Below are 22827 nucleotides of genomic sequence, written 5' to 3'. Positions count from 1 at the left end.
ATGAAAGTGAAATATAATAGACTAAATTATTTCATTCTCGTATGAATAAATAAATAAATAAATTTGTGTCACAATATGATTTTGTGGGTTAAATCGAAATTAAGATTTGAATTAGTATAAAATTCTCAAAATTCATAATAAGTCTTATGATTTTCAAACTCATAATCAGACCCAAACATACATAATAGAAAATAATATAATTGTAACAACTTAAATTTTTGTAAGAAAAAAATATAATTTTTAATATTATTTTAATGTTGTATTATTATCTAAATATATTTTATAAAAAGAATTTAAAGTCTTAAATTTAATTTAAATGATTATTTAATATGTAATAGGTATTACTTAAAGTATATTGAAGGGTACTTTTTTATTACTTAAAGTATATTGAAGGGTATTTTTTTTAAAGTACATTATTATTATTAATGCTAATAAAAAATTTAATAATGGCATTATTTTTATTTTAAATTATGTCAATTTTTAATATATTTATTAATTATACAATAAAGTTTTATATGTAGAAGTAATTAAATTATAATAGTAAGATTTTATTTTATGTTATAAATAAATTAAATTTATTTGTTTTAAATTACGTGGATTATGATAGTTTGGTTAAATATTAATTTAATATTAATAAATTATTATTATTATTATTATAAAAAGAAGAAAATAGAACTTGGACGCACATTACGCCCAAGTAAATAGCCCCCAACCCCCTTTCTTCTCCTTCACACCTCCGTTTTTTCTCTTCCTCTTTTCCTTAGGTGTTTTATGGTGAGAGCCCCATATGCACTAGCAAGACTACCAACAGACCGAGCAACATTCGACAACTTTAAAGGACTCAACTTCAGCAGCATTAAACTCTCGGACGATGAGATTTCAAGGAGAGTGAAGGTGGAACGCCAAAATCTTTACTGGGGGTTGTTATTATGTGCTTCCTACTAAGGAAAATAACTAATCACAAGTTATTAAACTTACAATATAATATTATAGATCAATACAAATAAAAGCAAGGAATTAACCTCATTTCCAGCAACAGTGGCTCTTTTCTTTCTCTTCCTTCTTTGCCGTGCAGTCTCCCTAGTAATGCTAGCTTTACATTCCCCTTGCATTGTGCCTAATTTGTTTGCATTTGCCACACAAAATGTATCCATCAACTTTTGTGATCTTATATGGGTTTCTGGCTTCATCCTTTCTCCTTATTCTTTTCTTCTTTGGTCTTCCAGCGAGCTTGCTTATAATGGGAGGATTGTTCTTATCTATGTCTTCTGATTTTCCCATTCCCCTTTGCTCAGCATAGGGTTTATGATACAGTTATATACTACTAGATAGGTCTCTGTAGAGAAATACTTGTGCACATATTTCTGTGGCATTTCTTTTTGGTTGAACAAATAGGAAATGGCACGTTTACAAGGCAATCCTATCAAGTCCCAAACTCTACAACTGCAGCTTTGTTTTACTAAGTAAACTGTATTTTAAGTGTCATAGAAATTAACCTCATATCTCTGTCTTCCAGCAGGTGTGCAAAAATAATTTTTTGCTTTCAATCTTCCTTATTTCCAGTTCCTCTTGGGCATTTGGACATATATCACATTTATAATTCTTCATGGCATTATACTTCATATAAAATCTCTTCATTAATCTCCTTTTAATCCACTCATCCATACTTAGAATAGGAAGATCCCTTGCTTCCTTTATGTAGGAATTGAAGGACTCATAGATGTTATTATGTAAAGTATCATATTTTGTGTGATTAGATAAATTTGCCATTGACCAAGTTTTAGGATCATGATTCAATCATAGGTACTTTGGTCCATTTCCTTCAACTTCTTCATATGATATTCCCAAGTCTTTATTGTGGTTGCACAGGCTGCATACCATGATTTTTTCTGGTACTCTAGTCCCTTAAATAATACTTTGTAATTGTCATACATATGTTTCACGCAAAAATGATGTTCACTTCTTGGCATCAATAGCTTAAAAGCTTCAATTAAGCCTTGAAATTCATAAATACTAATTAGGTATTAATAATGATAAGTAAATATTATTAAAAAAGCATAATGGCATATACCTTTTATTGGTTAAAGATAAAAACCTAGCCAATTTCATCTGGATATCCAAAATCAACAATGATTAGCTGAATAAACCAAAACCAAGATTCCTTCACTCAATATTGACAACTGCCATTACTATCGAGAACATATTCTCATTCCCATCTCTGCCTATTGCACACAACAATTGGCCTCCTAATTTGGATTTTCTCTGAACTCTTCTGGTACTTGAAAGCCAAATACTTGTAACTAACAATGTGATTATGAGCCTCCTTGGGACAATCATGCACTAGCTTGAAAGTTTTAATTTGTGGAGTATCAGAATCCCTCAAATTGCTGGCATGCACCCTAAATTTACATTTATCCTTGCACATAGGTGTAATCTTAAACCTATTATTTTTCTCCAACACATAACTATAACCTCTTCTTATAGCCCATTCCCTCAAAGCTTTCCTAAACAAATGCCCATTAGTAAACATCATACCCTTACACTATCACACTTTACCCCTCTGTAAGGCATAACATGATCCCGTAGAATACCTAATGAATTACCGAACTTCACCTACCGATAACTCATTAAGTACCCTACAAAGGATTTTAAATCAATTTTCTTACTTTTGTTAAGTGGTGAGCATTTTCTAATAGGCATTTAAAACATTTGGTTAAAATTAAAACTAGTTAATATTTTTGATCCATTTTAGTTTTTCGCAAATTCTATAAAAATTTTGACAGAGTTTCCTCTGTATTTTGAGAAAACCGTTCTTCAAATACCTGTAAAAAGTACTTCTAAAAGTTTTTCTCAACCACTACTTCGGTTTCACAATCAAACTCAGTCAATTTCTCAAAATTCATAAGTTCAATAGTTCCCAAAATACTGTCAATCAATATCATTCATATTTCATTAAAAACAAAATAATTTATATGCAACCTTACAAATTTATATCAAAAGAAACATAAACTAAACTTTATTACAAACTTCATACAAATTTGTGTACAAGCTGCTCAAGACTCATTTTTACATGTCCATACAATTATGTGCAATATATACATCAAAAGAAGTATTTACAATTAGGGTATAAATTATACCCGAAGGCTTCAAGCTGATGACTTCACACACCTCAGCAGCTCAGTCTGCTGCTCCTCTAGTCTCTGTATCTGCGACAGCAATAAAAGCTATCGCTGAGTACTAGGACTCAGTGGTGCACAATATACTAAAATAATCTTTATGCAAAACTTAAAGCACATTCATTCGAAATTTGGCTAAACATGAAAATTAAATACAATCATGCATTGTGAGATTTTACATGTAAACCAAGTTCATTTCAAAGTATCAAAACACATTTCATAAAACCCACAGTTAGATCACGCCATTCGAAACAAATAGAATCTCAATAGCCAGAGGCTAAAGAGAAATCATATCACAAGGCTAGCTAGCTCAAATATATGGATATCCATTCACATCCTCTTCTACTGGCACACCTCAACACTTATCCAGAGAAGGAATCAAAATTCAAAACTAATTACCCCCACTGGTCGTGCTAGTGAGGTGTTCAAATATGTGGTCATGACACTGTGGTTTCAAAACTTATCTTAACAATTTGCTAAACATTGTCTTTTCAAATATACATAATAACTTTCAACAATTTAGATCAAACATCATAAGAATGCCATAATCCGATATTTCATATTATTCAAAATGATATGCAAAAGATGATTATAAAAGTATATGTTGTGCACAAACCTCAAACGAGTCGCCTGTTGGCCTTGACTCGACTCCTCGGGTTCTGTCCCGGTATTTTTTTCCACTGAAACACGAAATTTTCCAATGTTTCAGTACTAAAACTTAAAATAAATCCAAAATAAACTTAACTTCACATTTACCTAGCTCTAACGTGTTAAATTTGACGTTCTCGAAATTTTGTGTTTCGGGTTACTATTCACTGCACTATTCAAGTCAAATTATTGACTTTCTAAGGCTTAATAGGTATGGGAACTCCAACTTCACCCACATACCACATTTTGGTCACCAAACTTGTTAGTTTTGGTCATTTGTTTAAAGCTTAGGTCATTTTGGCAAAATTGCCAATTTTCGGTTTTGGTTCTCCGAAGTTGCACTATTCCATTGGTCGATCTACTGTTGGAATTTAACAAAACTTCGTTCATAGAAAATGTTCCTTATTGTCTTAAGTGTAATATCATTTTTGGATCACCTCAATCGGAGTTTTGTAGCTCAAGTTATGGCCAAAATAAGTTTACTGTTCACGTGTACTGTTCATACTGGTATTTTGGGTTCTGGCAGATTTTGATCCAACTTTGGTCAGTAATTTGATTAAGTTAAGTTCATAATTTGGTCTAACTTTCTTCATATGAAATGTTCTACTATGTCTTAGGTTTCCATCGGTTCAAGAATCGCCTAAATCCGAGTTTCCTAGAGAGAGTTATAGCCATCCAAACATTACTGCTCAATTGAAAATCTGCAGAGTTGCAGGTTTGCTAACTTAACTTTGCTCAATAATTTGAATGGGTTAATGGCATAATTTGGGGTGGTGTTCTTCATGAAAGTTTTAGATCTATATGCCCTCTAACCCCTGGCCAAATTTCAGGTCAATTTGACCTGTCTAACTCGAGTTATGACCAAATGAACAGTTACTGTTCATTTGGTCGATTTAATCTTGATGGCAGCCTGCTATCATTTCACTTTGGTCAATTGTTTCACCAAGTTTTGGTCAGTTTTTGGCCATGGTTCCTCAATAAAAATTGTGCTCTTTTATGTCTATTTTCATCTCCAATTGGTGGCATATCAATTGGACTTGTAAAATTTGAGTTTTGGTCCTTCAAAGTGGGTTTGGTCATGCTGCCAGCAGCATGACCATTGACCTACGAATTTGGTTTAATTTCCTACCATTCCCACACAATTCATTTGATCATTATTGACCATTTTTCAGTCCACAATTGGTCAAAAATATCACTTATGCATTTCTCCAAATTTTTGGTTCACAAACCCTCATATTCAAACCCTAGCTCTTCCATCTCATGCATTTAACCATAACTAGTGCACTTAACCTTAACCATTCAACTAATCAAAGCTTTCAAAAAACATACTAATGCATCAAATTCATATAAATCATACTCCTATCAAGCTGCCCGAATTTCAGTTTGGTCCTTCTCCCATGTTTTTATTTCATTTCATAACTTCTAAGCTCATGTCAACCATTGCATATGCATTTAAAGAAGTAATATAATGAGTTAACACACTAACCTTTCTTAAACCTTCAAAACCCTAACTTTTGTTCTTCTTTCTTCTTGTAATCTCCTTCTTAAGTTGCCTAGATAAGCTTTAACTATGGTGGCTAATTTTTCTATGGTGAAATTTTATGATATACAAGCTCAAAATTGAGCTTTAATGGAGTTTGTGGAGATGGAGAGTTAAGAAAAAGAGAGAGATGAGAGAGGAGATGAAGGTTGACGGAAATGAAGAAGAAAAAAAAACCAATTTCTTTTCTTTTTATTTTGCTTATGGAAGACCACAAAGTCCAAATTTAATAATTCATTTAATTAATTCTTTTATGACATCACCTTTGACTTTTCTAACTTCTTTTTTTTTTTTCTATTAGTTCTTTAATTTAATTCTTGATTTCAAAATTTTCTTTTCTCCGATTTTATTTGTGATTAGGTCGAGTCACTTTAGTCAATTGACCAAATTGCCCCTCGCCGGTTCATCCCGGTTTGCAAATAATCCAATATTTCTTCCGGTTCCCTGACCTAATTATTTAACTGACTTAACAGTTCTTTTTCGTGATTTTCTCTTTTCCACTGTGTTCATAAGGGTCCTAAGGACCGCAGCATCACTTTTTACGGTTCGAAATTTGAGTTTAAAATGACTTCGCAGTCGTTCCCGAGGAGGTCACTCATCGCTGTGACTCTCGGCTGGTTTAACCTCTTATGTTCTGTTTTTCTTATTTATAGTTAACTAATTAAACATTACTAATTATTTGTGTTTATGGCTTCTCAAGTTGTCTTAAATGTGGCTCTAATCTCCTTAATTGTCCGGACCGACACCGGTCACCTGAACAGTGAAATATACTAGGCTAAGCAACGGGGTGTTACATACACAATGTAGGATCTTTCAACCCAACTTCTTCATTGAAATTACATACTTCATTCTCTCTTTCACTATCTGAATCCATAATGCTATGTAAGTCATCATCCCTTATTTCCCTTTCATTAAATTCCCTAATATCTTCCTTATTAAGGTTTTCACCAAAGCTTTCAAAATTAGTCCTTATATCTGCCTTATGTTGCCCTGTTTCTTTACCACCTAGGTTAGTAGAATTTCCATGCAAAATGTCATGCTCACTACCCTCATAATCAACCCACATTTCATGCACATCATTCTTAGATGTATCTGCATCATCAGATAAATCACCTCTTTCAGATTCAACGTGATAATAATTATCATCTTTCTCATCCCCCCTATCATATTCACCTTAACAACATCATCTTTTTCAATCTGATCCCCTATCATATCTACCTCTTCTTCAATGATATCACCCCTTGCATCTCCCTGTGATTCCCCTGAATCACCAACATTACCATAGTCCCTAATACTTTATTCTATCTTAATTTCATTCACAGCATACACTCCATCTTTTTTAATGCACAGAGGGGCATCATTTCCCATATAGTATAAATCAATATATATGAGGTTTACCCTTGTTGTATTCAAGCATATTATTTACATTTTGATCATTTAATATTTCTTCATATTGTTCATCCTTAGTTAGACCACTAATTCTACATAATATTCTACATCCTTGAGTGTATCCATAGTCATCCTTCCCAAAGCAAATCAACTCAAATTGGGATAAGTAATCATCATCCTAGTTCTTAATAAACATAACTTCCCCACTCTGGTATTACATATTAGGTTCATACACCCATTTCATCTAAAGACACCAAGAAAGATAGTTTTTGCACTATAAAGACACCACATAGTACATTTTCATACAATATTATACTATAACAGAGTATGACTAAATGGCCACTACTAAGAAAAGAGACACCGAAAACCTAAACTAACAGAAATAAACTTCAGTCCATCATATAATCAACAAACCATAAACACTATAGTATGCATGCACATAAAAGACGCACACGACATTAGAATTGCAGCAGCCATCGAATGTAAGACTTGAAAATACTAAGTCATTAATGGGGCAAAACAAGAATTTCACATACTGTGTAACTCATGAAAATGGAGCAATCTAATTTCAGTTAACAATGTTTGTCCCAATTTCAATCAACACCGCAACAATCTAATCTTCCAAACCCAAGTTCTTTAATTGAAGTTTTTTGAGCGACTAATTCAATCTCTAATCCTCAATCAATTTCACACAACTAAGATTCTTCACTCAGAAGTTGGGAGAGAATTTTATGTTAGGTTAGGTTAAAAAGAGGGAGGACAAATTTTCCCTAAAACTTGAGTGAAGTAAGGTTAAATAAGGTAATTTATTATGTTTGCTTTTTTTTAAACGTGAAAAATATTAAAATAATAATATTAAATTTCTAAAAAATTAAATAATGTTATTTTAATCCATGTCACTAAAAGTCTTCTATGTCAACCCTTCTTGTCCACATCAATAGCATTTAACGGAAGATAGACAAAAAGTTGTGTTTTGATAATGGTGTGAAATAACAAGGTACCACTTTGTCACAAAGTAATTCATAGTCCCTAAAGTGAAAATAAGGAAATCACATGGTACTTTTTGTAATTTCCTCCTTTTTTATATACAACAATGTAATATAATATATGAAGATATATATATATATATATATATATATATATATATATATATACACACACACATTGTTAAAATAATAATGACATAAAATAGAATTTTACAAAATTATAAGGGCTTATTTATAAATAGTTATAATATTTAAGAATTAATTTGTAAAATATATGGATGATTTGATAATTAGCCAAAAATTCTTAAGGACTTTAATGTAATTAGTCCATATGTTAATAATTTAAAATAAAAAATTTTTAATTTAATGGGATACATATTTTAAAAATATTATGACTAAATTGTTAATAAAACAAAATCTCTGAGATTAAATCACTAAGAAAATAAAACCGTAGATACTAAATTATTTTCAGATTAAAAATAAAAATCAAAGTATTTTAGTCTTTTTTGTTAAAATTAATAGTAATTAGTGAAATTTTAACGATTGAGACTAAATTATAAGTTTTGTCAAATTCCCAAACTAAAATACTTGCTTTTGAAAATATAAGGACTGAATTATAAGTTTTATCAACTCTTAAACAGTAATTATAGTTTACCCATTAATTTATTATTAAATAAATATATTATATGAGGTTAGGGCATAGTCCAATGACCATAGTATCCTTATAACAATATGAGAGGTTCGAATATTTATGTCATATAAAAAAAATACTATAGCATATATTGAATTTTTTATTTTATATAAATCCTTTAAGACTCAAATTTTTTATTTTTTTAATATATGAGGTGGTTACTTTAAAAAAAATGATATATTTTGTTACAAATAAACATTCATAACCTTTTTTTATAAAAGAATACCCAGTGATATTAAAATTGTTTTTAAAATTATAAAATCTCTAATTCAAATCTTAATTGAAAATAATTATGCTAAAAAATGAAATTAGTTATAAAATCTAAAATATAATGTAAAATTAGATCTTTAATATAAATAATAACATTTTAGCTTATTTTTAAAATTCTAATATTATTTTCTGTATATAATTTTCTTGAAGCTATAATCATATCTATCCCAATAATATAAGTGTTACATATAATACAATGATTAAACTTAAGGAATGACAATATAATATTGACGAATATTTCAATTCATTTTAAATGAAAGCCTTTGTAAAAAAAAAAATTAAATTTTAATTTTATAATATTAGAATATTTTAAATACATATTATTAAGGTATTAGATAAAAAAAAGAAATTTGTATAGAGAATTAATAAATTACTTTATCTTATAAAAATAGGATCACTTTACTTTTTGTTTGTTCTAAATTATAGGCCACTTTCTATTTTAAAATAGCATTTTATTTTGACGCAAGTATAAAAAAGTAATATGTGATTTTACTCATTTATTACTTCAGAAATTGTGGTATTTATTACTTCAGAAATTGTGGTTTACTTTCATCACCATAAGTGACAATCACAAAAAAAAAAAAATATTAAAAATGAACATTATTCTAAAGTTCACATACATGTTGTACACTAAAGTATCTTTAAAAGGCAAGGAAAAAACTATTGAAACAAACCTTGTCTATAATGATTTTGACTATAACAAAATTAATACAACATATTTAAATGTTACTAATTTTCTCCCTGAATGAGGAATTAACCATATAATTAAAGATGGATTTCTGAAAGAGGTATTGATCATATGGTAAATGATAGAAGTATTTGAGATTAGATAATTCTTAATGTTTCTTATTTTATTTTATATGCTTTCTTCATGATTTTAAAATTTTATATGTAATTTTTCTTGAATTTATTCCCTTATAGTATATTCTTATGCTATTTATCTTGTTTCATGAAGAAAATATGGTTTTCACATAATTGGATCCAAGATCAATAGTGAGGATATATGTCTCATAGACAGTGCAAACCTGCACACCATATTTAATGATAAAAAATATTTTTCTAATTCGATTATAAGATAAGTATGTGTTAATACAATATCTAGTAATACGAAATTAAGTGAGGGCTCTGAAAGAGCTAAGATATCATTGCCAGATGAACAAAATTTACTATAAATGTTGCATTATTATTTCTTAAGTCCCAAAGGAGTTTATTAAGTTATAAAGATATTCAATATAACGGATATTATATTGAGACAATAAATAAGGGAAATATAAATTATCTTTACATTACTGTTATTATTTCTGGGAAAAAATGTTTGCTGGAAAAATTACCCTCTTTGTCCTGTGGATAGTGTTACAACAAAATTGTTGTGATTGAAACATATGCTATAGTAAACCCAAAGTTTATTGATGCAAATATGAAGTTTACTAATCAAAGTGACTTTATTATTTGGCATGACTGTTTGGGATATCCCGAATCAATTATGATGTGAAAAATTATTGAAAATTCATGTGATCATTCATTAAAAACCTAGAAGGTTCTTTAATTCAATCAATTCTCTTGTGTTGTTTGTTCTCAAATAAAATTAATTATTAGGCCATCACCAACTAAAATTGGATTTGAATCTCTTGCATTTTTAGAACGTATTCAGGGTGATATATATGGCCCTATACATCCACCATGTGGACTATTCATAAATTTTATGGTTTTAATTGATGCATCAACTAGATGGTGCCATGTGTTTTTACTATCATCTTGCAATTTGACATTTGCAAGATTACTTATACAAATATTTAGCTTGTGAGTTCGTTTTCCTGATTATCCAACTAAGACAATTCGTCTTGATAATGCTGGTGAATATACATCTCAGACTTTTAATGATTAATGCATGTTGATTAGAATAATTGTTGAACATCCTATAGCTCATGTTCACATGAAAAATGATTTGGCAGAATCATTTATTAAACAGCTGCAATTTATCATAAGGCCATTACTTATGACAATAAAACTCCCTATTTCTGCTTGGGGATATGCTATTCTGTATGCAACAACACTTATACTCATCAGGCCAACATTTTATCATAAGTTCTCCCATTTACAAATGGTTTTAGGTTAAGAACTAAATATTTCCCATTTCCCATTACTTATGATAATAAAACTCCCTATTTCTGCTTGGGGATATGCTATTCTGTATGCAACAACACTTATACTCCTCAGGCCAACATTTTATAATAAGTTCTCCCATTTACAAATGGTTTTAGGTCAAGAACTAAATACTTTATCTTATAAAGATAGGATCACTTTACTTTTTGTTTGTTCCAAATTAGGTCACTTTCTATTTTAAAATAGTATTTTATTTTGAGGAAAGTATAAAAAAGTAATATGTGATTTCACTCATTTATCACTTCAGAAATTGTGGTTTACTTTCATCACCATAAGTGACAGTCACAAAAAAAAATATTAAAAATGAACATTATTCTAAAGTTCACATACCTGTTGTATACTAAAGCATCTTTAAAAGGCAAGGAAAAAACTATTGAAACAAACCTTGTCTATAATGATTTTGACTATAACAAAATTAATACAACACATTTAAACGTTACTAATTTTCTCCCTGAATGAGGAATTGACCATACAATTAAAGATGGATTTCTGAAAGAGGTATTGATCATATGGTAAATGATAGAAGTATTTGAGATTAGATAATTCTTAATGTTTCTTATTTTTATTTTATATGCTTTCTTCATGATTTTAAAATTTTATATGTAATTTTTTCTTGAAGTTATTCCCTTATAGTATATTCTTATGCTATTTATCTTGTTTCATGAAGAAAATATGGTTTTCATATAATTGGATCCAAGATCAATAGTGAGGATATATGTCTCATAGACAGTACAAACCTGCACACCATATTTAATGATAAAAAATATTTTTCTAATTTGATTATAAGATAAGTATGTGTTAATACAATATCTAGTAATACGAAATTAAGTGAGGGCTCTGAATGTAACACCCCTATTTGTATAGCTAGGTATATTTCATTGTTCCGGTGACCGGAGTCGGTCCAGACAATTAAGGGGATTAGGACCACACTTAAGATAACTAGAGAAACCATAAACTCAAATAATTAGTAATGTTCAATTAGTTAAGTATAAATAAGAAAAACAGAACATAAGAAGTTAAACTAGCTGAGAGTCACAGCGATGGGTGACCTCATCGGGAACGACTGCAAAGTCGTTTTAAACTCAAATTTCGAACCGTAAAAAGTGACGCTGCGGTCCTTAGGACCCTTATAAACACAGTGGAAAAGAGAAAATTATGAAAAAGAACTGTTAAGCCAGTCAAATAATTAGGTCAGAGAGCCGTAAGAAATATGGAATTAATTGCAAACCGGGATGAACCGGCGAGGGGCAATTTGGTCAATTGACCCTAGAGTCGACTCGACCTAATCACAAATAAAATTGGACAAAAGAAAATTTCGGAATCAAGAATTAAATTAAAGAACTAATAGAAAAATAAATAGAAAAAAAAAGGAAATGAAAAAATGAAAAAGTCAAAAGGTGATGACATCATGCATGACCTCATGCATGATGCCATAAAGAATATAATTAATTAATTAATTTATTTACATTTTTGGTCTTCCATAAGACTTAAAAATTCATAAAAAAAAAAGAAAATCATTTCTTCTTCTTCAAAAAACGTTTTTATCTCTCTCTCACTTTTCTCTCCCAAGGTTCCTCCATTAACAAGCTTTTAAAGCTTGAAAAACTTAGTTATTCCCCATAAATTTCAACCCTAAACCCTAAAAAGCTTCCAATATACACTAGAAAAGAAGATTGAGGGAGAAGAAAAAAGAAGAAAGTGAAAGAATTGGTGGATTGTAAATCAAAGAATTAAGGTTAGTGTTCTTCTTCATTTTCTCTTTGAATCTATGTTTAAGTAGTTAAGTTATGCTTGTAAATAAACTTAAAATGGAAAGAACATTTGTTGAGGGATTATATAGAATTTTGGACAGCTAGGGTTTGGTTGGACAAAGTATAAATTTGTTTGAGCTAAACATGTTGGAAGCTTAATTGAGTTAAGGGAGTATGCTTATAAGTGTTTAATTAGTTAAATGCAACAAATGACATGAATTAGGGTTTTGAACTTAGGGTTTGTGAACCAAAAATGCAAGAAATGAGTAAATGGCATTTTTGACCTATTGTGAACTGAAAAATGATCAATTGTGACCAAATAAGTTGTGTTTGAATTATTAGAAGTGAAGCCAAATTCGGAGGTTGTATGGTCATGCTGCTGGCAGCATGACCAAGTCAACTTTGAAGGACCAAAACTGAAATTTTACAAGTCCAATTGATATGCCATCAATTGGGGATGAAAATAGACATAAAATGACACAATTTTCATCTAGGAACCATGCCCAAAAACTGACCAAAACCTAGTGAACAAATTGACCAAAGTTGAATAAGAGCAGTCTGCCACTGCACAAACTGACTAAATGAACAGTAATTATTCATTTGGTCATAACTCGAGCTAGGTAGGTCAAAATGACTTGAAATGTTACCAGTAATTAGATAAGATATAGATCTAAAACTTTCATGAAGAACACCAACCCAAATTATGCCATTAACCTAATCAAATTATTGAGCAAAGTTGAGTTACTGAACCTGCAAAACTGCAGATTTCCATTTGAACAGTAAAGTTCCAATGGCTATAACTCTCTCTAGAAAACTCCGATTTAGGCGATTCTTGAACCGATGGAAACCTAAGACATAGTAGAACATTTCGTATGAAGGAAATTAGACCAAATTATGGACTTAACTTGATCAAATTACTGAACGAAGTTGGATAAAAAATCTGTCAGAACCAAAATAGAAGTATGAACAGTGCACGTGAACAGTAACTGTATTTTGGCTATAACTTGAGCTACAAAACTCCAATTGGGGTGATCCAAAAATGAGAGTACACTTAAGACAATAAGGAACATTTTCTATGAATGAAGTTTTGTCAAATTTCAACAGTAAAGTGACCAATGGAACAGTACAACCTAAGGCACCAAAACTAAAAATTTATAACTTTGCCTAAAGGACTTAAGTTTTGAGAAAATGACCAAAACCAACAAGTTTGGTGACCAAAATGTGGTATGTGGGAGAAGTTGGAATTCCCATACCTATTAAGCCTTAGAAAGTCAATAATTTGACTTGAATAGTGTAGTGAATAGTAACCCCGAAATGAAAATTTCTAAGAACGTTAGTTTAAGCATATTTGGGCTAGAATTAAGTATTTATGAATTAATTATTGGATTTATGGTAAGTTATGATACTGAAACACTGTGAAATTGTGTGTTTCAGTGGAAAAGAACACCGGGAAAGGACCCGAGGAATCGAGTCAAGGCCGATAGGCGACTCGCATCAAGTTTGTGCATAAAAATTTATAAATTATAGTTTTTACAATGAAAATTGATTTGTTATACATTTTGAATATGTTTATTTTATTATGAATTTCGAGAATGTTGTGCTATATATTTTACAATGGAGATTTGAAATGAAGCTTGTTTAATTTTCTGCATTGTGAAATTTTTGTGTTAATTATGGGTTTTAAGTACTACGGTGTTGCCACCTGTGAATGAAAATTTGACTTTAGAAATTGATTGTGTTTCGCATAAAATATTTGAATAACTTGATTTAAATTATTTTAATTCACACTTGGCATGGCAATATTAATATGTTCCTTATCCACTTGTGGGGTGAGTTTGATATTTAATCAGTTTCCTCCCTCTCTGGCTTCCCAGTCTGAGGGGCGAGTTTGGATGAGTACTCATTAGCTAACTAGCCACCTCCCTCATTGATTTCGATTAGTGGGGGTGTTTGCCTTGTCGTGATGTACACACGGCATGTTCGGAAATTTTGTGTCATGGCTTAAGTTGTGTTATTGTTTGGCAACACTATGTTTATTAAATTGTTTGATCAAGTTGTGCTATATTAAGCTTGAAATTATGATTTGTTATAAATGCAATTTGAGAAAGAAATTGTGAAATGCGATTATGAGATTTTTGAATGATGATTTGTTCATAAATGTCTTATATTATACATTTTATTCTTTATTGTGCACCACTGAGTATTTATATACTCAGCGATAGCTTTAACTTGCTGTCGCAGATAGAGAAAAGGACATAGCAGTAGAGTGAGCTGCTACAGTCAGAGAGGAGCACAGTTGAAGAATTTCTGTACGGGTATTGTCTATACCCTGGTAGTTTAGTTTGATGTAAATATGATGGTATGCATATGTATCTCTGTAGTTTGAGCAGTTGTACAGATAAAATTGTAATAATATTATTCTTGAGATTTTGTGTTTGTAAATTTAATAGTGAATGTAAATTAAATATTTAAAATGCAATGTGCATGAGTTTATGAAATGTTTTGAGTTATTAATTTTTGATTTGAAATTTGGATTTTGAGTTGAAGTGTTGCTATTTTTGTTGATTTGAAATTTGGTGGTTGCAAATGAAGTTGTGATTGAGAAAAATATTGGGAGTGTTTTTATTTTCAGGTTTTGAAGAACTGTTTTCTCAAAATACAGACGGCACTCTGCAGAAATTTTTGTAAAAAATTGCGAAAATCTTAAATATCCAAAAATTTGATTTATGTTTGGACTTTAAATAAAGGTTTTTAATATTTGAAAAAATTTTTACCCACCAATTCCAAAATGAACGAAAATTGTTTTAAAATCCCTTATAGTATATTTAATGGGTTACCGGTAGGTGAAGTACGGTAATTCATTAGGTGTACTACGGGAACATGTTACATCTTACAAGGAGTAGGGTGTGACACTGAAAGAGCTAAGATATCATTGCTAGATGAACAAAATTTACTATAAATATTTCCTTATTATTTCTTAAGTCCCAAAGGGGTTTATTAAGTTATAAAGATATTCAATATAACGGAAATTATATTGAGACAATAAATAAGAGAAATATAAAGTATCTTTACATTACTGTTATTATTTCTGGGAAAAGATGTTTGCTGGAAAAATTATCCTCTTTGTCCTCTGGATAGTATTACAACAAAATTATTGTGTTTGAAACATATGCTATAGGAAACCCAAAGTTTATTAATGCAAACATGAAGTTTACTAATCAAAGTGACTTTATTATTTGGCATGACTGATTGGGATATCCCAAATCAATTATGATGTGAAAAATTATTGAAAATTCATGTGATCATTCATTAAAAACCTAGAAGGTTCTTTAATTCAATCAATTCTCTTGTGTTGTTTGTTCTCAAATAAAATTAATTTTTAGGCCATCACCAACTAAAATTAGATTTGAATCTCTTGCATTTTTAAAACGTATTCAGGGTGATGTATATGGCCCAATACATCCACCATGTGGACTATTCATAAATTTTATGGTTTTTATTGATGCATCAACTAGATGGTGCCATGTGTGTTTACTATCATCTTGCAATTTGACATTTGCAAGATTGCTTACACAAAAATTTAGCTTGTGAGTACGTTTTCCTGATTATCCAACTAAGACAATTCGTCTTGATAATGCTGGTGAATTTACATCTCAGACTTTTAATGATTATTGCATGTTGATTAGAATAATTGTTGAACATTCTGTAGCTCATGTTCACATGCAAAATGATTTGGCAGAATCATTTATTAAACGGCTGCAATTTATCATAAGGCCATTACTTATGACAATAAAACTCCCTACTTTTGCTTGGGGATATGCTATTCTGTATGCAACAACACTTATACTCATCAGGCCAACATTTTATCATAAGTTCTCCCATTTACAAATGGTTTTAGGTCAAGAACTAAATATTTCCCATCTAAGAATTTTTAAATGTGCGGTATATATTCCAATTGCTTCACCATAACGCATTAAGATGGGTCCTCAAAGGAGGTTGGAAATATATGTCATGTATGAGTCTCCATATATAATTAAATATCTTAAGCCTTTGACAAGAGATTTATTTACGGCCATATTCACTGATTGTCAATTTGATGAATCAATTTTCCCAACATTAGGGGAAGAAAATAAGTAGCTGGACAAGCAAGTTACATGGCAAGAATTATCATTATCATATCTTGATCCTTATACCAGGTAGTGTGAACTAGAAGTTCAAAAGATAATTCATTTGCAAAATATTATCAATCAATTACCAAATGTATTCATTAACCCAAAGAGAGTAACTAAATCTCACATACTAGCTACAAATGCTCTTGTTAGAATCAAAGTCCCTGAAGGACAAACTGCACAAACTACCTGTGCTAATAAGTCTATAGCATGCATGAAGCGTGATAGACCTATTGGTTCCAAAGATAAAAATCCTCAAAAATGAAAAGCAATAAAATTTCAAGATGGTCAAACTTCTTATGAGAAAGATTAGAAAAAGCAAGCTCCAATTGAGCAAACTCTATTAAAGAAACCTCTAGAAGAGAACCTAAACATGACTAATAAATTTCCAGAAGAAATTCAAGTATTTAAAAGTAATAAAAATAAAGAGATTTGGATAAATTATATCATGTCAAGATAAAGACAAAACTGATATGAAATAAATGTTGACAATATTTTTGTATGTAATGTAGCGCTCAATATTGTGAAAGATGATGAGGATCATGGACCTAAGTCTGCAGAAGAATATAGATATAGAAATGATTGACCAAAATGGAATGACGCAATCAAGGCAGATTTGAATTCACTTGAGAAATGTAATGTTTTTTTTCCCTATAGTCTGGACACTAAAATATGTCCAGCTAATTAGATATAAAGCACGACTTATTGCATAAGGTTTCTTGTAAAGACCTAGCATTAATTATGAGAATACATATTCTCTTATGATGGATGCAATTACGTTTTGATATTTGCTTAGTTTAATAATTCATGAAAACCTTGAAATGCATTTAATGGATGTATTAACTGCCTATTTATATGACTCACTTGACAAAGATGTCTATATGAAAATCCTGGAAGGATTCAAGTTGCTTGAAGCACAAAAATATAATTCTCAAGAGCTTTATTCAATTAAATTATATATAGCTCTATATGGATTAAAGCAATCTGGATGCATGTGGTATAATCACTTTAGTGAATATTTGTTAAAAGAAGGCTATAAAAATGATTCTATATGTCCATGCATGTTTATAAAAAGATTAGGATCTAAATTTTCCATTGTTGCAATTTATGTTAATGATTTAAACATTATTGGAACTCTTGAAGAGCTTTCAAAATTGTAAAATCTTTGAAAAAGAATTTAAGATGAAAAACCTTGGAAAGACATAGTTTTATCTCGGCTTGCAGATCGAACACTTTAAAAATGACACTTTATCCATTAATCAACTTGTATAATCAAGGTATTAAAATGATTCTACATGAATAAGGCCCATCCATTGAGTTCATTAATGGTTGTGAGATCACTTAGTAAGAAAAAGGACCATTTCCGATCTTAAGGAAATGATGAGGAATTCCTTAGTCTTGAAGTACCATATCGTAGTGCAATAGGTGTATTAATGTATCTTGTTATTCATACTCGATTTGATATAGCTTTTTTTAAAAAATTTGTTAGCAAGATATAGCTCTGCTCCAACCTGAAGATATTGGAATGGAGTTAAGCATGCATTTCGATCTTTGAGGTACAAAGGATATGAGTTTATATTATAATAACGTGTCACAACCAGATTTGATTGGTTATGTAGATGCATGTTATTTATCTGATCCACATAATAGCAGATCCCAAATAGGCTATATATTTACATGTGAAGGTACAACTATTTCATGGCATTCTATAAAACAAACTATAGCTATACTTCTTCTAACCATGCAAAAATTTTAGCAATTCTTGAAATAAGTCGAGAATGTGTCTAGTTGATATTAGTAATTCAACATATTTGAAATATATGTGGTCTACCTGCCAAAAAGGAAGTTCCAACAATCTTGTATGAAGATAATACTACATGCATAAATCAGTTTAAGGAAAGATATATCAAAGGAGATAAGACAAAACATATTTCCTTAAAATTCTTCTTCACTCATGATCTTTAGAAGAATGGTGAAATTAATATTCAACAATTCGCTCGAGCAATAATCTTGATGATTTGCTTACCAAAATACTTCCAATTGTAAGTTTCAAAAAATTGGTGAATAAGATTGAAATGAGAAAACCCAAAGATCTCAAGTGATATCTTCAAAAGGGAGAGTTAATACACACTGTCCTCTTTTTTCTTTTACTATGGTTTTTTCCCATGAGGTTTTCTTAGTAAAGGTTTTTAATGAGGTAGTATTCATTGCGTATTTTATAAAAGAATAATGTATTCTTTTTCCTTCACTAAGATTTTTTTTCCCGCTAGGTTTTTTCCTACTAAGGTTTTAATAAAACATATTCTTTAATATATAGACATCCAAGGGAGAGTATTATGAATATATGTATGGTGGATATCCATTAGTATTCTTAACTCTTAAAGTTTTCATTTTCTTCTCCATAAGTGATAAGCACTCCTAGGAAGCTAAGAAATACAACATCTAAAGATTGGGACCAAGATCTTTGATCATCCAAACAAGGTAGAAATTCAATTTGAAAACCTAAGCGTTAATACACAATTAGTAACAAGCTAAAGCATATTGAACATCGAATGTTGGAATCCAAGTTCTTTCAAGAAACTCAAGCTCCAGCAATAGAGCTCTCTCCCTAATGCTCACGCTAAAACTAGAAGATGAAAAGCTTCCAAATACAAATCTAAATATTTGGGTTTATATAGTATCTCTAAAACCCTAAATGCTAAAACCCTAAAAGACAAAAATAAAAGGCTCCTCAATTAGATGTGGCATCTCCAATAAAGGGAAGGGGGGGGGGGGGACCATTTGGGACCACTTGCTTTATGGTAGCCCTTTATATAGTGAGGACCAAAGGTGGCAGCAACACTTTAGGTGGTAGCAGCTCTTTATGTAGTGTGGACCAAAAAGTGGCAGTAGCACTTTGGCTCTCCTTGGAACAAGTGACGGCACCTAGAGTAAAGGGGACCACTGTGACACCCTCACCTTAGGTAGTTCCGAGCATTCTACAGTTTCGGTAAATTGACGTTTATCTGGACAGTTGAAATGTTTGGAACCATCCTTAAATTGAAGTGTGGAGTCATAATTTAAATTATATTAAGATTAATTAAGTCAAAAGAAGTCAAAAGAAACATATTGAAATCAGTTAATTGCGCTCTAGTTGTAACGATGGGTGACTAGCTTGGGAAGTAACTGAAGTCAGTGCTTTGGATATGCTTTATACTTTAATTAGTGTGGGACCTTATGAGACATTTAATTTAGACTTAAATAAGGAATTAATGAGTTAAAGAAATGGAAAGGAGAACACAAGTTACATAAGAATGCAAAAAGGAACTTATTAGGTATTATAGAAAAGACAGACAAAAACTCGATAAAAGCAAAATTTAGTCAATTAAATTTAAAGTTCCAACATTGACCAAAAATGAAATTAATTAAGTTAATGAAGTGAGATTAGCGTAATTAATTATGATTAAGATAATTAAATTTATTAGTCAAACCTAATGATTATCAATGTCCAAAATAATTACAAGTTTGCCATTCCTTAAAATTACAAGATTGCCATTAAGAAAATTAATTAATATAAATATCAATGAAAGAGACAAAAATTTTACATTTTCATCTTCTTCTTTCTTCCTCAAGATTGTCGTCCCATGCTCTCTCTCTATCTCCTTTGAAGCTCCATTCTCCAAGCTCTACAACCTTAAATTCCTCCATAATTTCCTATGGAAATCAAGAGAAACTCTTGAATTAGGCCCTAAATTGAAGAAAAGAAGCAAGGAAGACAAGGAATTTGGAATATTTGGGAAGACAGAGTGTTGGCCAAATTTAGGTAAGTGGTAATTCAAGTTTAATTAGTTATTAATTTATGAAATTCAAGTTAATTGTGGAGAGTTCTATGGAATTGATTAAAATTGTGTATGTTATTAAGGATGGGAATTTCGGTTAAGATGATAGTTAGGGGTTCTGTATTTTGATGCAATTAACTTGAATTCTAGGCTTGAATGAAGTTGTAAACATATTTTACGTACTTGAAATTGATTGAAGTTGGAAGATGGGAATTAGGGTTTTTATAGTATGAAGCTTATTTAATGCTAGCATGGTTAGATTATGATTAATTGATGTGCATTTAGTAAGAAACAATAATGATTTGGTGAGGAAATCGAAAGAATTGATGTTATGCCTTAAGTGTTGAATCTGGACAGCTTGAGTCTAGTGAGGTTAAATGCTCATAACTTGAGCTACATAACTCCAATTGATGTGAAACCAAAAGGAAATGAAAGCTAAGACAAAATACTAAAACTTTCATGCACTAAAAATGACTAGAAGATACCTAAATTAGGGCTAGAATCCAATAATGCAAAACTAGAACCTAGAAAACTGACTAAATAAACAGTACGTATTAAATTGAGCATAACTCACTCTACAAAACTCCAAATTGAGTAATTCTTAAACCTGTGTAATCTTGAGACATAGGGGAACAATTCATATGAGGACTATGAGGTTAAATTATGACCATAACCTATCCAAATTTGCTTGACAAAACGAGTCTAGAAATCTGGCTAGATTCTAGAACTGACCTGAAATCTGAGAATTTGTTACCTGAACAGTTTTGGAAAAATGACCATAACTCAAGCTACACAAATGAAAATTACGTGATTCCAAAGCCAAAATATACATAACATATAGAGCTACAACTTTTATGTTTTGACCTAGACCTAGATATAAGGGAAAAATGGTTGAAATTTTACAGTAAGTCAAAACTATAAAATTGAAATTCCTACAATTCAGTAATTCTACCTTGTGACCTTCGGGTAGTAAACAGAGCATAAATTCATTTGTACATATCCAATTGAGGTGCCACAAAATGATTTGGAAAATTAAGACAAAGGCCTAAAACTTTGCTTTAGAGACCTAGTGCAAATTCTGAGTATAATGTGCTCGGATATTTAATGCAATTTTGAAGTGAAAATCCAAAAAACCTGAAATTGTAGGATAAGGCACCTAGGAACAGTACTTGGTATTTTGGCTATAAATAATGCTTAAAACCTCCAAATTAAGTGATTCAAAATGATAATTAAATCTAAGACATAGAGAAACAACTTTCATGAAGATTAATTTGACAAATTATGACTAGAACTAGACTGAAATTGAGTTCTAAGGACATGTTCAAATTCTGCCCTGTATTTGGAATAGTTAGAATGTTTAGCATCTTAGGAATTTTACTAGGAATTTAATTGGTTAGATATTAGTGGAAGTTAGAGTGAGTATTGAGACTTTTGAAATTGTGTATTTCAGTAGAGAAGAGGACTTGAAAGTAAAGAGAGAATTAAGTCAAAGAAAGGATACTAAAATAAAGTTTGTGCACAACTCTAGTTTTTTTGTGTTTTAAAATTTCAAATGTGAATTTCCTATGTATTTAAGAATTGTTTATATTGCTTTAAGAATATTTATAATGTTGAAAAGAATTTGTAATTGTGTTAAAAAGGCAGACGTTTGGCCATTGATTTTATTGTAGCAAGGGGGTGGCCGGATGTATGTGATTTGGAAGCGTTTGTGGAATTGATGTGTTGCCAACTACATATGATGAATTGTAATGATTTGAAATGTCTATTATTTTGAAATGTCTATTGTTTTAATGGAAATTGTTTTAGAATTATTTTAAAACCACAGTTGGCATGATAGACTTTAATTGCTTTCCTCATTAGTAACGGCTAGTGGGATTAAGATTTATTATGTTTTAAAACCACATTGGAATCGTTAAAATCCCTTGTAATATGTTTAATGGATTATCGATAGAGGGTGTTTTAGTAATTCATTAGGCATATTATGGGATCATGTCATATCTTATGTAAGGGTAACGTGTGACAACCACAAGCTTTAAGTCTCCCAATCTCCCAATAAACACATGGTGGCCCATGGGAAATCCTAATAAGCAGAAGAAGCTCCTCCAATCCACTTGGCCGAATGGTTTTGTGCAAAGTCATGTTGATGTGGTGCCACTTTTCAAGTCTCCAATGCTAACTTGTGTGAGAATGATCCACCTAGATTTTAAAAATATGCAAAAAAGTCCT

Source organism: Hevea brasiliensis, chromosome 8, assembly GCF_030052815.1.
Source record: "Hevea brasiliensis isolate MT/VB/25A 57/8 chromosome 8, ASM3005281v1, whole genome shotgun sequence".
Classification (NCBI taxonomy): Eukaryota; Viridiplantae; Streptophyta; class Magnoliopsida; order Malpighiales; family Euphorbiaceae; genus Hevea; species Hevea brasiliensis.
Note: the sequence above shows the minus strand (reverse complement) of the source record.